Here is a 12,344-nt window from a genome sequence, read left to right on the forward strand (position 1 = left end):
ATAAATGATTTATCAATAAGTTTTTAAGTTCCACAACTTAAGGTGAATAGGAAGTTTGTGTGGGATGTGCGAAATCAAGTTTCCAAATCGCGGCACAGATATGTGGCCCATGAAGTGTGTGCATGCGCCCTTGCGTGCCCCTTCGAGTTTCTCCCAAGAAATGGCCTAGTAAAACATTGATGTGCTTCTAAAGTTCTAAGATGCATTTTTATTATTATCTTAGAGAAATTGATTGCCCAAATTAGTTTCTAGGATACATAGGATAGTAGCTTCTATTTTGCTGATCCATGAAGGATTTGACTTTCCATCCTTCAGCTCCTCACGTGTGGGAATTGTAATATTTACTTGCACATGGAGATATGATATGTGGAGCAATTGGTAAAATGAAAAAAAAGCAACTCAATGTTGCAGTTCTCATAGGTAGAGGTTTTGCCTTTGGTGTAACACATAATTTGTTTCTAATTCTTGCGACAGGTAGTCCCACAATGGTCACCAGATGGAAGTAGAAGTTCGTCCTCACGAAGATGAAACACTATCAGGTGAGCTCTAATTTACCGCCATCATGGTTGCTCTTTGTGAACCTTAATTAGCTTTAACAAAAAGTATGTTTTTGCCACAACAGTGGTTTCTTGTTTCATTGCATCTTGTCTTTCCAGGCCGCTCTCAATGATAGGTGCTCTTCTTTGATTTGTAGAAGAGTTGTAGATGTTGGCTTTTGAATTCAATTATGATCATTCATGTAAGTATATATTAATGGTCTCTGCCCATAACTTATATGGCATCTAATTCTATTATCCTCGGGTATATATGCAAGTACGTCCTATTACTAACTTACTTACAACAATTCTTGATTTGTTTAAACTGATCATGTATGACTTCTTTGTCCTTATTACTCACTTTTTCACTACATGAGGTAAACATGTATTTGATATATACTTGTTGGAGGTAGGAAATGATATTGGCTTCACCTTCATATGTTGAAGTGCCAAAATTAGGGTGCTTACCAATCGTGATTTTCTCCCTAGGTGCATTTTCAAACTACTAGATCATGGGTTTTACAAAAACTGAAGATATAAAAAATTAGCATTTAATTTGTGTTATGTCATGAAGAGTACACTTCCTTCGTATGTGCACACCAACAACACTTGCATAGGCAACATATATGATCAAACTGAAAAGCTTGCTTTCCTTAGTTGCAGTGGCAAATAAGCTTCTCTTTATCTTCCTGTTAGCCCAATTGTAGTTGACTAAAATGCATGGTATACTTTATAGTTACACTATAGCTCATGTTGTTTGTCTATTCAATTTTTCTTCTATTGCTTAAACCATCGAAGGCTTGGCCTCACATTAGGCCCAAATGGGGAGGATCAAGGAGTCTAAGATCAATGAGCCTTTTGCATCAATTCATAACTACAGTATGATCTAGGGGTGGATGTTCTACACACAGTCAAGGGTATCTTATTGTCTTGTTTTCCTCCATATTATTATAATAAAATTAGGAAAATATTAGGACGTAACATGTGGTATAATCACCATATGGGATAGTTCCATGTCTCCTTTTTTTTGACAAAAGGTGGATTTTATTGACTCAAACCGAAGCATCAAAGGGATACAAAACACAATGACCATGCACCTGGCCTACATGACTAGGTTGCACACAACCAAACATCATGCACACACACAATGAATCATGGCGACAAAGAGGAGACTCATACATGACCGAAGTTATGGCTAGGCGGAGGGGGAAAAAATCTGAAACAAGCAAAACAACGATCATGTGCACCAACCATCTCTTGACATCACAAGGATAACGGTAAAGATTCTTCAACAACACCGCCTGGAAAGAAACGATGCTTAAGCGCCGTCGTGGCCGGATCCAAGTACCGAAGTCCAGATATTGGGTTTTCACCCCAAAGTCCGAGAAATCCAAGCCGTCCCCTTCTCTTGGTCAGAAGTTGCAATGTTCAGAAGGACGGTGGACTGCCGACTCTAATTCGGGTAAGTGCCAACAATAGTGTTCAGAAGGAAGCAGTGGCAACTGTCGGTTCTGAGCAGGAGTTGAACAGATGGGTAGAGCCATCTGCTACTCACAACATATCTATATTTTGATTTGTGCCAAATTCGTGTAAAGGAGTTTTAGGACAGAAGAAATGCATTGCAGCTTTATGTAATTCATGGATATCTTTTTTTTTTTTGCGGGGGAATTCATGGATATCTTCATGTGTAAGCATGTACTGATTCAGGTCCTCGTACATGTTTATGTTTCCTAGATTCATATCAATACCATTATCTTTCATGTTTGAGAAAAGATGAACTCTGAAATGAACAAAGATGAACAACTATAATACGCGTGTTCATCCGAGATAACTTGCCTCAATCACAACACAAGCCGTAGCAAAGTTCTCGCAACTATGTAAAGTAAAGCAGAACCATGCTAGTATTTAAATCTGCAAATTACAAATCCTAGATTTTGTTGGCTCAGTACAGCGAATCCTCGTCCATGGAAGCCTCGACGTCCTCCGCGGCCTTGAGCTCCAAATGCCCCTGCGGCGGGCCTACCACCTGCGGCGGCGGCGGCGCCTCCTCCTCGAAGCTCCCGCCCTGCTTGAACTTGCGAGCAAAGTACTCGTACTTGAGCACGTCCAGGTCGCTGACGCTCCGCCTCGCGTGCTCCATGGCCCCCAGGAAGTGCTTCCGGGTGATCTCGGCGCCGGCCATGGCCGCGGCCTTGCCGACGAGCGAGCTCCTCTGGATGACGTCGCGCACCGCCAGCTTGCACGCGCGCTGGCAGATCTCCGTGATGTCGGCGCCGCTGAACCCGGCCGTGGAGCGGGCCAGGTCCGGGAGGCTGACGCGGCGCGACAGCGGGGACCGGCGCAGGCACGACTTGAAGATCTGCAGCCGCGACGCCTCGTCGGGGAGCGGGATGTAGATGAGCTGGTCGAGCCGCCCCGGCCGGAGCAGCGCCGGGTCGATGATGTCCGGCCGGTTGGTGGCCCCGATCACGAACACCGTCTTCTTGGCGTTGATCCCGTCCATCTCCGTGAGCAGCTGGTTCAGCACCCGGTCCGACGTGCCGCCGGCGTCGCCCACGCTGTTGCCGCGCTTGACAGCGATCGAGTCGAGCTCGTCGAAGAAGAGCACGCACGGCGCCGACTGGCGCGCCTTGTCGAACAGGTCGCGGACGTTCTACTCGCTCTCGCCGAACCACATGGTGAGCAGCTCCGGGCCCTTGACGCTGATGAAGTTGGCCTTGCACTCCCTGGCGATGGCCTTGGCCAGCAGCGTCTTGCCGCAGCCCGGCGGGCCGTAGAAGAGCACGCCCCGCGACGGCTCCATGCCGAAGAGCTCGAACATCTCCGGGTGCTCCACCGGGTACTGCACCGTCTCCTGGAGCTCCCGCTTGACGTCCTCCAGGCCGCCCACGTCCTCCCACGACACCTTGGGGACCTCCACCAGCCCCGTCTCCCGCAGCGCTGACGGCTTGGTCACCTCCTTGGCGTGCACCAGGTCGTCCATGATCACCGACATGGAGTTGAGCACCTCCACGTCGATGGTGTCCGCCTCGAGGTCGATGACGTCCATCTTCTGGCGGATGCACTGGAAGGCCGCCTCGGAGCAGAGCGCGGCGAGGTCGGCGCCGACGAAGCCGTGCGTGTCCTTGCCGATGCGCTCCAGGTCGACGTCGTCCGAGAGGGGCATGTCCTTGGAGTGGATGCGGAGGATCTCGAGGCGGCCGACCTCGTCGGGCACGCCGATGTCGATCTCCTTGTCGAAGCGGCCGAAGCGCCGGAGCGCGGGGTCGAGGCTGTTGGGGCGGTTGGTGGCGCCGATGACCATGACCTGCGCGCGCGGGCGGAGGCCGTCCATGAGCGTGAGCAGCTGGGACACGACGCGGCGCTCCACCTCGCCGTGCGTCTTCTCGCGGTTGGGCGCGATGGCGTCGATCTCGTCCATGAAGATGATGGACGGCGCCCGGGCCTCGGCCTGGGCGAACACCTCGCGCAGGTTGTCCTCGCTCTGGCCGGCCATCATGGACATGATCTCCGGCCCGTTGACGACCACGAAGTTGGCGCCCGACTCGGCCGCGATGGCGCGCGCCAGCAGCGTCTTGCCGGTGCCGGGCGGGCCGTAGAGCAGGATCCCCTTGGGCGGCTTCACGCCCAGCGTCTTGAAGAGCTTGGGGTGGCGCAGCGGCAGCTCGACCAGCTCCCGGATCTGCGCGAGCTGCTTGCGGACGCCGCCGACGTCGTCGTAGCCCGGGCCGTCGAGCCTCTCCTCGTCCTCCCGCTTGATCGGGTTGGCGTCGTCGCAGAAGACCTGCGTGCCGGCCGCCACGATGACGCACTCGTCGGGGTCCGTGTCGACGACCTTGAACTCCACGGCGTGCATGTGGCCGTGCACCACGAAGCGGTAGCCCTTGCGCACCGGCCGCCGCGCGCCAATGAAGTAGGCTGCAAATCCATCCATCCACGCGCAGAAAGAATCAATCAACAGCTCAAGAAGACGCAAGAACAGATCAAGAAGACGCATGAATCAATCAACAACTCAAGAATGGACTGACGACGGTTACTTACGCTTGACGTAGGCGTCGAAGAGGTTGCCGCTGATGCCGTCGACGGAGTCCTCGAAGGGGGAGATGGCGACGCGGGCGGCGTCCTTGACGGCGCCGCAGGGGGCGACGGTGACGAGGTCGCCGAGGCGGAGGCGCAGGTTGCCGCGGACGACGCGGTTGACGCGCGCCAGGCCGTCGGGGCACGACTCGTCCTTGGCGGCGTAGCAGACGGTCTCGCGGCGGCGCTTGCCGCGGAGCGCCACCACGTCGCCGTTGAAGAGGTCGAGCGCGTCCATGGTGCCGGGGCTCAGCGCCACCGTCGAGCTGTCGACGGCCACCCCGCCCTCCGCGTCGTCCACCACCAGCCGGTTCGGCGCCCTCTTGCGCTCCAGGATCGCCGTGCTGTAGTCCTTCTTGGGCTCCATTGGCGGCAGCGGCGATCGATCGATCAAGCTTCTTCGGCTGATCTGGTGGGAGATCGAGCGAGTCGGCTGGATCGAGTCGATGGCTTGCCGCCGGGGTTCTGGATGGAGGTTTCACGGCGTCGCGGTGGAGGTATATATAGCGAGCGTGAACCGACGTACGTGGCCCCTACGGAATCGACCGACGTGGATTCAGCTTGCATTGTCGGTTACTGTCACGTCCGGGGACTCATTTTTTCCTTTTTTGATTGAGGTCTGCAATGGAAATTGCAAACCCTTCGTCGGCTATAATTACCATAGCTTTCTCTCTCTCTCTCTCTCTCTCTCTCTCATGGTACCATAGCTTACTTGTGTGCCACGTAAGCAAATTGCTGACGTGTACGCTCCGCTTAATTAAGGAACATACAGAGTGTGTGTGTGTGAGAGAGATGGTCTTTCTATCTTCCTTGTCCTGCAACTGATGCATATTTACAACTTCCCTCGATCGGGCGGTATGGTCCTTCCCCGAACAACTCATGAATTCCATCGTCCGGGCTCCTGCTCCGCCGTCACTTTCTCGCCCCACCGGTGTCATTGCATTCTCGCCTCCTTTCCAAGTTGACATGCCTTTGCCCGATTCTACGGCATATGTCGCCTCGCTAGGAGAAGCGTACAGAGAAGAGATGGGTCAAATTGACCATCGGTGACGTGACTCTAACTTGGGTGCATTGCGCAGGAAGATTAGGCGGAAGCGCATTGCAACATCTGTAAGTTCGCATGTAAGTTCACATCTATTTGAGCTTGTTTGCATTTATTAAGATGCTATTCAATACATACCGCATCCCTTGCACAAACTTATGTGTATTACATGTGCCATCGTGTCACCGCTTTTCGCCTCCCGAGAAGTTGAGGGTCTTTACTGAAATTTCCACCCCAAGCCATTCCCATTGAGTTGAAGTACTCACTAGAGTGTGAAATCCGCAACTTCTGATTTGCTCGCTGGAAAAAAATCGACATCAAAGACGGAATTAACTAACTCACCATTTTAGTTTTTAGCATATTGTTGCATATGTTGACCCTAGACATTTGGACATATATGAGTGTATGAAATGCAATGCAATTATGAGATGAATATGGATGTATTGTGCAAATTTGTGAGTGTATATGAGAGCAAGCCGCAAAAAAAAAACTGGACTTCCACCTCCGAGATGGAAATAGTTGTTGTATTATGAGTGTTGGCCGAAAGAAAACCCAAAATTCCATCTCGTATATGGACATAAATAAAGTTCTGTTGTAGAAACCACCTGGAATGTTGGTGTATTGAGGCGGTTCCAAAAGAAAAGTTACACCTATGGTTCCAAGTATTGGAGGCTGTTTGCCTTTGGAAATTGTACTGTGAAATCATTACATGTGGTTATCCATCCGCATCTGAAAGCACAAGTGCTCCCTGGATGATTTTGGTAATTAATGTCAACATATTTCTTGTTGGACTAATACTTCTATGTAGTATGTTTCAGATAAGTTCAACAGTGGAGTGGCATGGACAAGAGGATGTGGAACCCCTTCTAGATGCTAAGGACAAAGGATTGGCTCAAGCTCAAAGCTCAGGACTCTGCATTTTCTATTTCAGTGATCCAAGATCACATTGAGTCCATAGGAAAGCCAATACTATTAAAAGGGGATGAGGTGTTGCTTAATGGCTTGCTTGCTCTAAGTGCTTAGTGATATGCTCCAAAGCCCTCAACCACTTTCTCACAACCACTTTTGTCCCAAACCAAAAGTCAAACTCGGCCCCACCGATTTGATCTATCCGGCGCCACCGAGTTCAGTTGACATACACACTGCCACAAACCCTAATCAATTCGGTCTCACCGATGGGATCTCGGTCTCACCGAGATGGGCTTGCAAACTCTCCGTTGCCTATTGCAATAATTTCGGTCTCACCTAGATCTGCAATCAGTCCCACCGAGTTTGCTTGACTAACTCTCTGTTTCACTTATTATCAAAATCGGTCCCACCGAGTTTATGTAATCGGTCAAACCGAGATGAGGTTTTACCCTAACCCTAGCACATCGGTCCCACCGAGTTGATCATATCGGTCCCAGCGAAATGCCTAACGGTCACATTTTGAACTAAATCGGTCCGACTGAGTTTTCTGATTCGGTCCCACCGAGTTTGGTAAATTATGTGTAATGGTTATATTTTGTGTGGAGGCTATATATACCCCTCCACCCTCTCTTCATTCGTGGAGAAAGCCATCAGAACATGCCTACACTTCCAGCATTCATTTTCTGAGAGAGAACCACCTACTCATGTGTTGAGACCAAGATATTCCATTCCAACCACATAAATCTTGATCTCTAGCCTTCCCAAGTTGCTTTCCACTCAAATCATCTTTCCACCAAATCCAAATCTGTGAGAGAGTTTTGAGTGTTGGGGAGACTATCATTTGAAGCACAAGAGCAAGGAGTTCATCATCAACACACCATCTATTACCTTTTGGAGAGTGGTGTCACCTAGATTGGTTAGGTGTCACTTGGGAGCCTCCGTCAAGATTGTGGAGTTGAACCAAGGAGTTTATACGGGCAAGGAGATCGCCTACTTCGTGAAGATCTACCCTAGTGAGGCAAGTCCTTCGTGGGCGACGGTCATGGTGGGATAGACAAGGTTGCTTCTTCGTGGAACCTTCGTGTGTGGAGCCCTCTGTGGACTCGCGCAGCCGTTACCCTTCGTGGGTTGAAGTCTCCATCAACGTGGATGTACGATGGCACCACCTATCGAAACCACGGATAAAAAACCTCCGAGTCTCCAATTGCGTTTGCACACTCCAATCCCATCCCTTTACTTTCTTGCAAATTGCATGCTTTACTTTTCGCTGCTCATATGCTCTTGTCATGCTTGCTTGATATGTATTGTGAATGTTTAAACTTATGCTTAAACTCCACCTCAACTTGAAGAAATTAAAAACTGCCACTTTTCTTACTAAGAGTCTATTCACCCCCCTCTAGACACCTCTTCTCGATCCTTTCAATTGGTATCAGAGCAAAGGTCTCCATTGCTTTGGTTTAATCACCATTGGAGGAAGATGGATGAGTCTACGCTGGGGAGTCTTAGACATAGAGTGCCTATGCTTGACGGAGAGTTCTTTCATGAGTGAAAAAATGATATGCTTGAGATTTTCAATGAATATCATTTGAGCAAGTACATTACCACCCCTTGTGCTCGCCTTGTTGACCCCTTGCATCCTACCCTTGATGAGTCTATTGACATGATCCGCAATCTTAGAACTATAGATCTTATCACTAGAGGATTACCTAGAAACTTGATTGCTAGCTTGCCTGCTCTTGATTGTGCCTACACCATATGGAGATTTCTTGAGGAAAGATTTCCAAACTATTCCTTGCAAAATCTAGATGAAATTCTTCATAAGTCTATTGCCTTGAATAAAATGAGTACTAGTGATCCTAAGTTTGACGATTGTCTATTTGAGCTTCGTGACCTCATGCGTGCCAAAGGAGATGTTGGAATCATTAGCAATATCATCTCCGAAGCCATTAGATTTCATAAAGATGACTAGCGTTGATCATTTATCTAATGAATCACTCTCTCTAGGAAATGATCCACCATATGATGATGTTGAACATGGATACTGTGATGAGGACGATGATAGTGACTTTGATCTCGATGAGTCTATGAGACACTTTGGTCTTATGGCTAATCTTCGCGGCTACATGGCTCGAGGAAAGGAATGGGTCCTTGATAGTGGATGTACCGATCACATGACCGGAGACAAGGATATGTTTCGTGAGCTTGCTGAAAACAACGGCCCTCGAAAGTATGTCACCTTTGGTGATAACTCAAAGGGTAAGGTGGTTGGCCTTGGTAAGGTGGCCATCTCACATGATAGCTCCATACAAAATGTCATGCTCGTTGAATCTCTTGGCTATAATTTACTTTCCGTATCTAGACTTGCTGACTTTGGCTTCAATGTCCTGTTTACTGAAGTAGATTGCCAAGTGTTTCGTAGAGATAATCATAAAATGGTCTTTACCGATATACGTAGAGGTGATCTATATATTGTTGATTTCACTAAAAAGGCTCAACCTAGAACTTGCTTAATTGCTAAATCCTCTAAAGGCTGGTTGTGGCTAGAAGGTTAGGTCATGTGGGCATGCGAAATCTTGATAAGCTTATTAAAGGTGATCATATCCTTGGGGTAAAAGATGTTATATTTGACAAGGATAGACTTTGTAGTGCTTGTCAAGCAGGAAAACAAGTCGGAGGAAGCCACCCCGTGAAGAACATCATGACCACGAGAAGACCGCTCGAGCTACTACATATGGATCTCTTTGGTCCCAATGCCTACAAAAGTCTCGGTGGAAACTCATTTGGTCTAGTTATAGTCGATGATTTTTCAAGATTTACGTGGGTGTTCTTTCTTGATGATAAATTGCAGGTCCAAAAGATCTTCAAGAACTTTGCCAGGAAGGCCCAAATTCAATTTGAAGTGAAGATCAAGAAGGTTCGCAGCGACAATGGAACGGAGTTCAAGAACGCAAATGTGGATACCTTTCTTGACGAAGAAGGGATTTCACACGAGTTCTCGGCCACGTACGCGCCTCAACAAAATGGAGTTGTTGAGAGGAAGAACCGGACTCTTATTGAGATGGCAAGAACGATGCTTGATGAGTACAAGACTCCAAAACACTTTTGGGCGGAAGCGATTGAGACAGCTTGTCATGCAACAAATCGCTTGTATCTTCACAAGCTACTCGGCAAGACGGCATACGAGCTCCTCACCGGTAACAAACCCCAAGTTGGATACTTTCGAGTATTCGGCTCAAAGTGCTACATTCTTGATAAACATCGTCGTTCTAAATTTGCTCCTAAATCTCATGAAGGTTTCCTACTTGGTTATGGCTCAAACTCTCACACTTACCGTGTCTACAACAATTTCACCCGGAAGGTTGAAGAGACGGTAGATGTGAAGTTTCATGAATGTAATGGCTCTCAAGTAGAGCAATTGCCAATTGATGTAGGAGACAAAGACCCGTCGGAAGCAATCCAAGACTTGTCTATTGGCAAGATCCGTCCAACGGAGGTGAAGGGGAGTACCTCGTCCATCCAAGTGGAAGCTTCTACCTCACGACAAGGTGAACCAAGAGTTTATACGGAAGCATCCACAAGTGGAACACACCAAGATGAAGAAAACGAGGAAGTACACCAAGATGAACCTCATCAACCTCCTTCTCCACCACGACAAGAGAACGACAACGTCAACAATGAAGAAGGCCAAGAAGAGAACAAGATGATGAAGAAGATGTTCCACCCCGACCAAAACAAAAGCTCTCACGAGTTCAAGCAAGAGTCGCCAGAGACCATCCCGTCGAGCAAATCTACAATGATATCCAAACCGGGAGAATCACTCGCTCTAAATCTCGTTTGGCTAATTTTTGTGAACATTATTAATTCATCTCTAGCATTGAACCCATGAAGGTTGAAGAAGCATTGGAAGATCCGGATTGGATAAATGTCATGCATGAAGAGCTACACAACTTTGAGAGAAACCAAGTGTGGACATTGGTCGAGAAGACCGACAACAACCACAACATCATCGGTACCAAATGGGTGTTTCGCAACAAGCAAGATGAAGATGGACAAGCAGTTCGCAACAAAGCACGTCTCGTCGCCCAAGGCTACACTCAAGTCGAAGGTATGGACTATGGTGCACTACTAGGGAAAAGCCTAGCAGCAGCGCGGGTTCTAGGTATATCAGTAGCGCGGGGACCGGCGCTACTAATAAGGCGCTACAGCTAACCCGTAGCAGCAGCGCGTGCACGCCCGCACTACTGCTATACAAGTGTAGCAGCAGCGTGCTGCGTGGAAGCTCGCTACTGCTAATAGCTCTAGCGCGCTTTGGCTGGACGCGCTACTGCTACTGTCACGCTGCTGCTAACTTTTCTCCACTCGCTACTGCTAATTTTAGTAGTTTTTTTTTCTGCATATTTGTTTTGTATTTGAACAGGCTTTATACAAGAATCTTTAGCAGATACAAATGTCATCATGATACACATACAAATGGCTGCGAGACCACAAATGTAATCATAGCATATACATACAAATAGTCTCACCATAATCATCATCCAACACAGTGGTATCTCGTCATCATCTCGAAAATAGCGATACATGCAAGTCTCGAATACTTGCAACTACAACGTCATCCATCTAAACAATGGTATACGCGAGAAGAGCTATCACTATGAGTGAGAGCGGAACTATGCAGTACATGAGGCGGCGGTTACGAGTCCTCTCTCGCGCTAGCGTGAACCTCAAGTAACTAGCTTCTCCTTCTTGTCTGCTTTTGAAGCCTTTATGGCTGGCACCCGAGACCCCATTCACTTGCGCCTGACACTCAGGCCACTCGTTGTACACCCCCGGAACCTTCCCTTTGTACACGACATAGCACTTCCATCTCGCCATCAAGAAACTAGGTACCTGTTAGAGATGCATCCTCATCAAGAGGATGTACAATCATATGCAACAAAATATACTAGAGCAACACGAAAAAGAAAGGGTTAGCAACTAGATGCAACATACAGTACGCAAACTAATTAACTAGAGGTACGCAGGTCATCGTACCCAAACTAACAAAGTAGCGTTATGCAAGTTCGGCAGGGACCGTGGACATCACAAAGTTTCATCGCTACAGAAAGTATACAAGTTCAACCGACACATATCATCATCATCGGCATCGTAAATCACTAGAAGTTCCATCCTTCCATATCATCGCGGATGGACCTTAGCTTCTTGAACGGCGTGAGGTCATGACGTTGCATGCCTATGCGAGTTCAGACGTCAGCTCGCGATATAGGGCCATGGTGGAACATCCCCTTCTCATCGACGACTTCTTTCATGATGATCGTCGCAATGTCCCTTTGGATGCGAAAGAAGTCATCTCTAAGTTTATAATCCGCTTCTCCATGAGATTCTACCCACTTGTGGATATGATCATCATTTCTGCTTGTCATGCGAAGCTTTTGGTGATCCGTGCTGAACTCAATCATGAGATGGAGGATGTAGAATCCATATTTCTTGCTTGGTTTTGGGACATGGATGCAGAAGAAGTTAGTTTTATGCGCGAAACTCATCTTCTTGTTCCTTTGTTTCCTGGTCTGCATGTGGCCACCTCTAATGCCCCTTGGAGAGCATCATCTAGAATATTCATTATGTGGGTGTAGTCCTTCTTCTCATAGTCTCTGGAAGGGTCGAAATACACGGCGTGGGAGACTCGCGGGTAAAGAACGATAAGGACGGCGCGCCCGTTGCTGCGGGGAAAAGACACCTCAAATTATTCTCCCTATGAGCGAGAAGGAATGATTGAAATGTAC

At 48.2% G+C, this 12,344-nt stretch overlaps 1 pseudogene; it reads right to left on the minus strand.

Annotated features, from left to right (window-relative positions):
* Window positions 1-2,275: 2,275 nt before the first annotated feature.
* On the minus strand, window positions 2,276-4,980 carry LOC109767628 (cell division cycle protein 48 homolog; annotated as a pseudogene).
* Window positions 4,981-12,344: the final 7,364 nt, after the last annotated feature.

The sequence above is a fragment of the Aegilops tauschii genome, chromosome 2 (genome assembly GCF_002575655.3).
Source record: "Aegilops tauschii subsp. strangulata cultivar AL8/78 chromosome 2, Aet v6.0, whole genome shotgun sequence".
Taxonomy (NCBI): Eukaryota; Viridiplantae; Streptophyta; class Magnoliopsida; order Poales; family Poaceae; genus Aegilops; species Aegilops tauschii.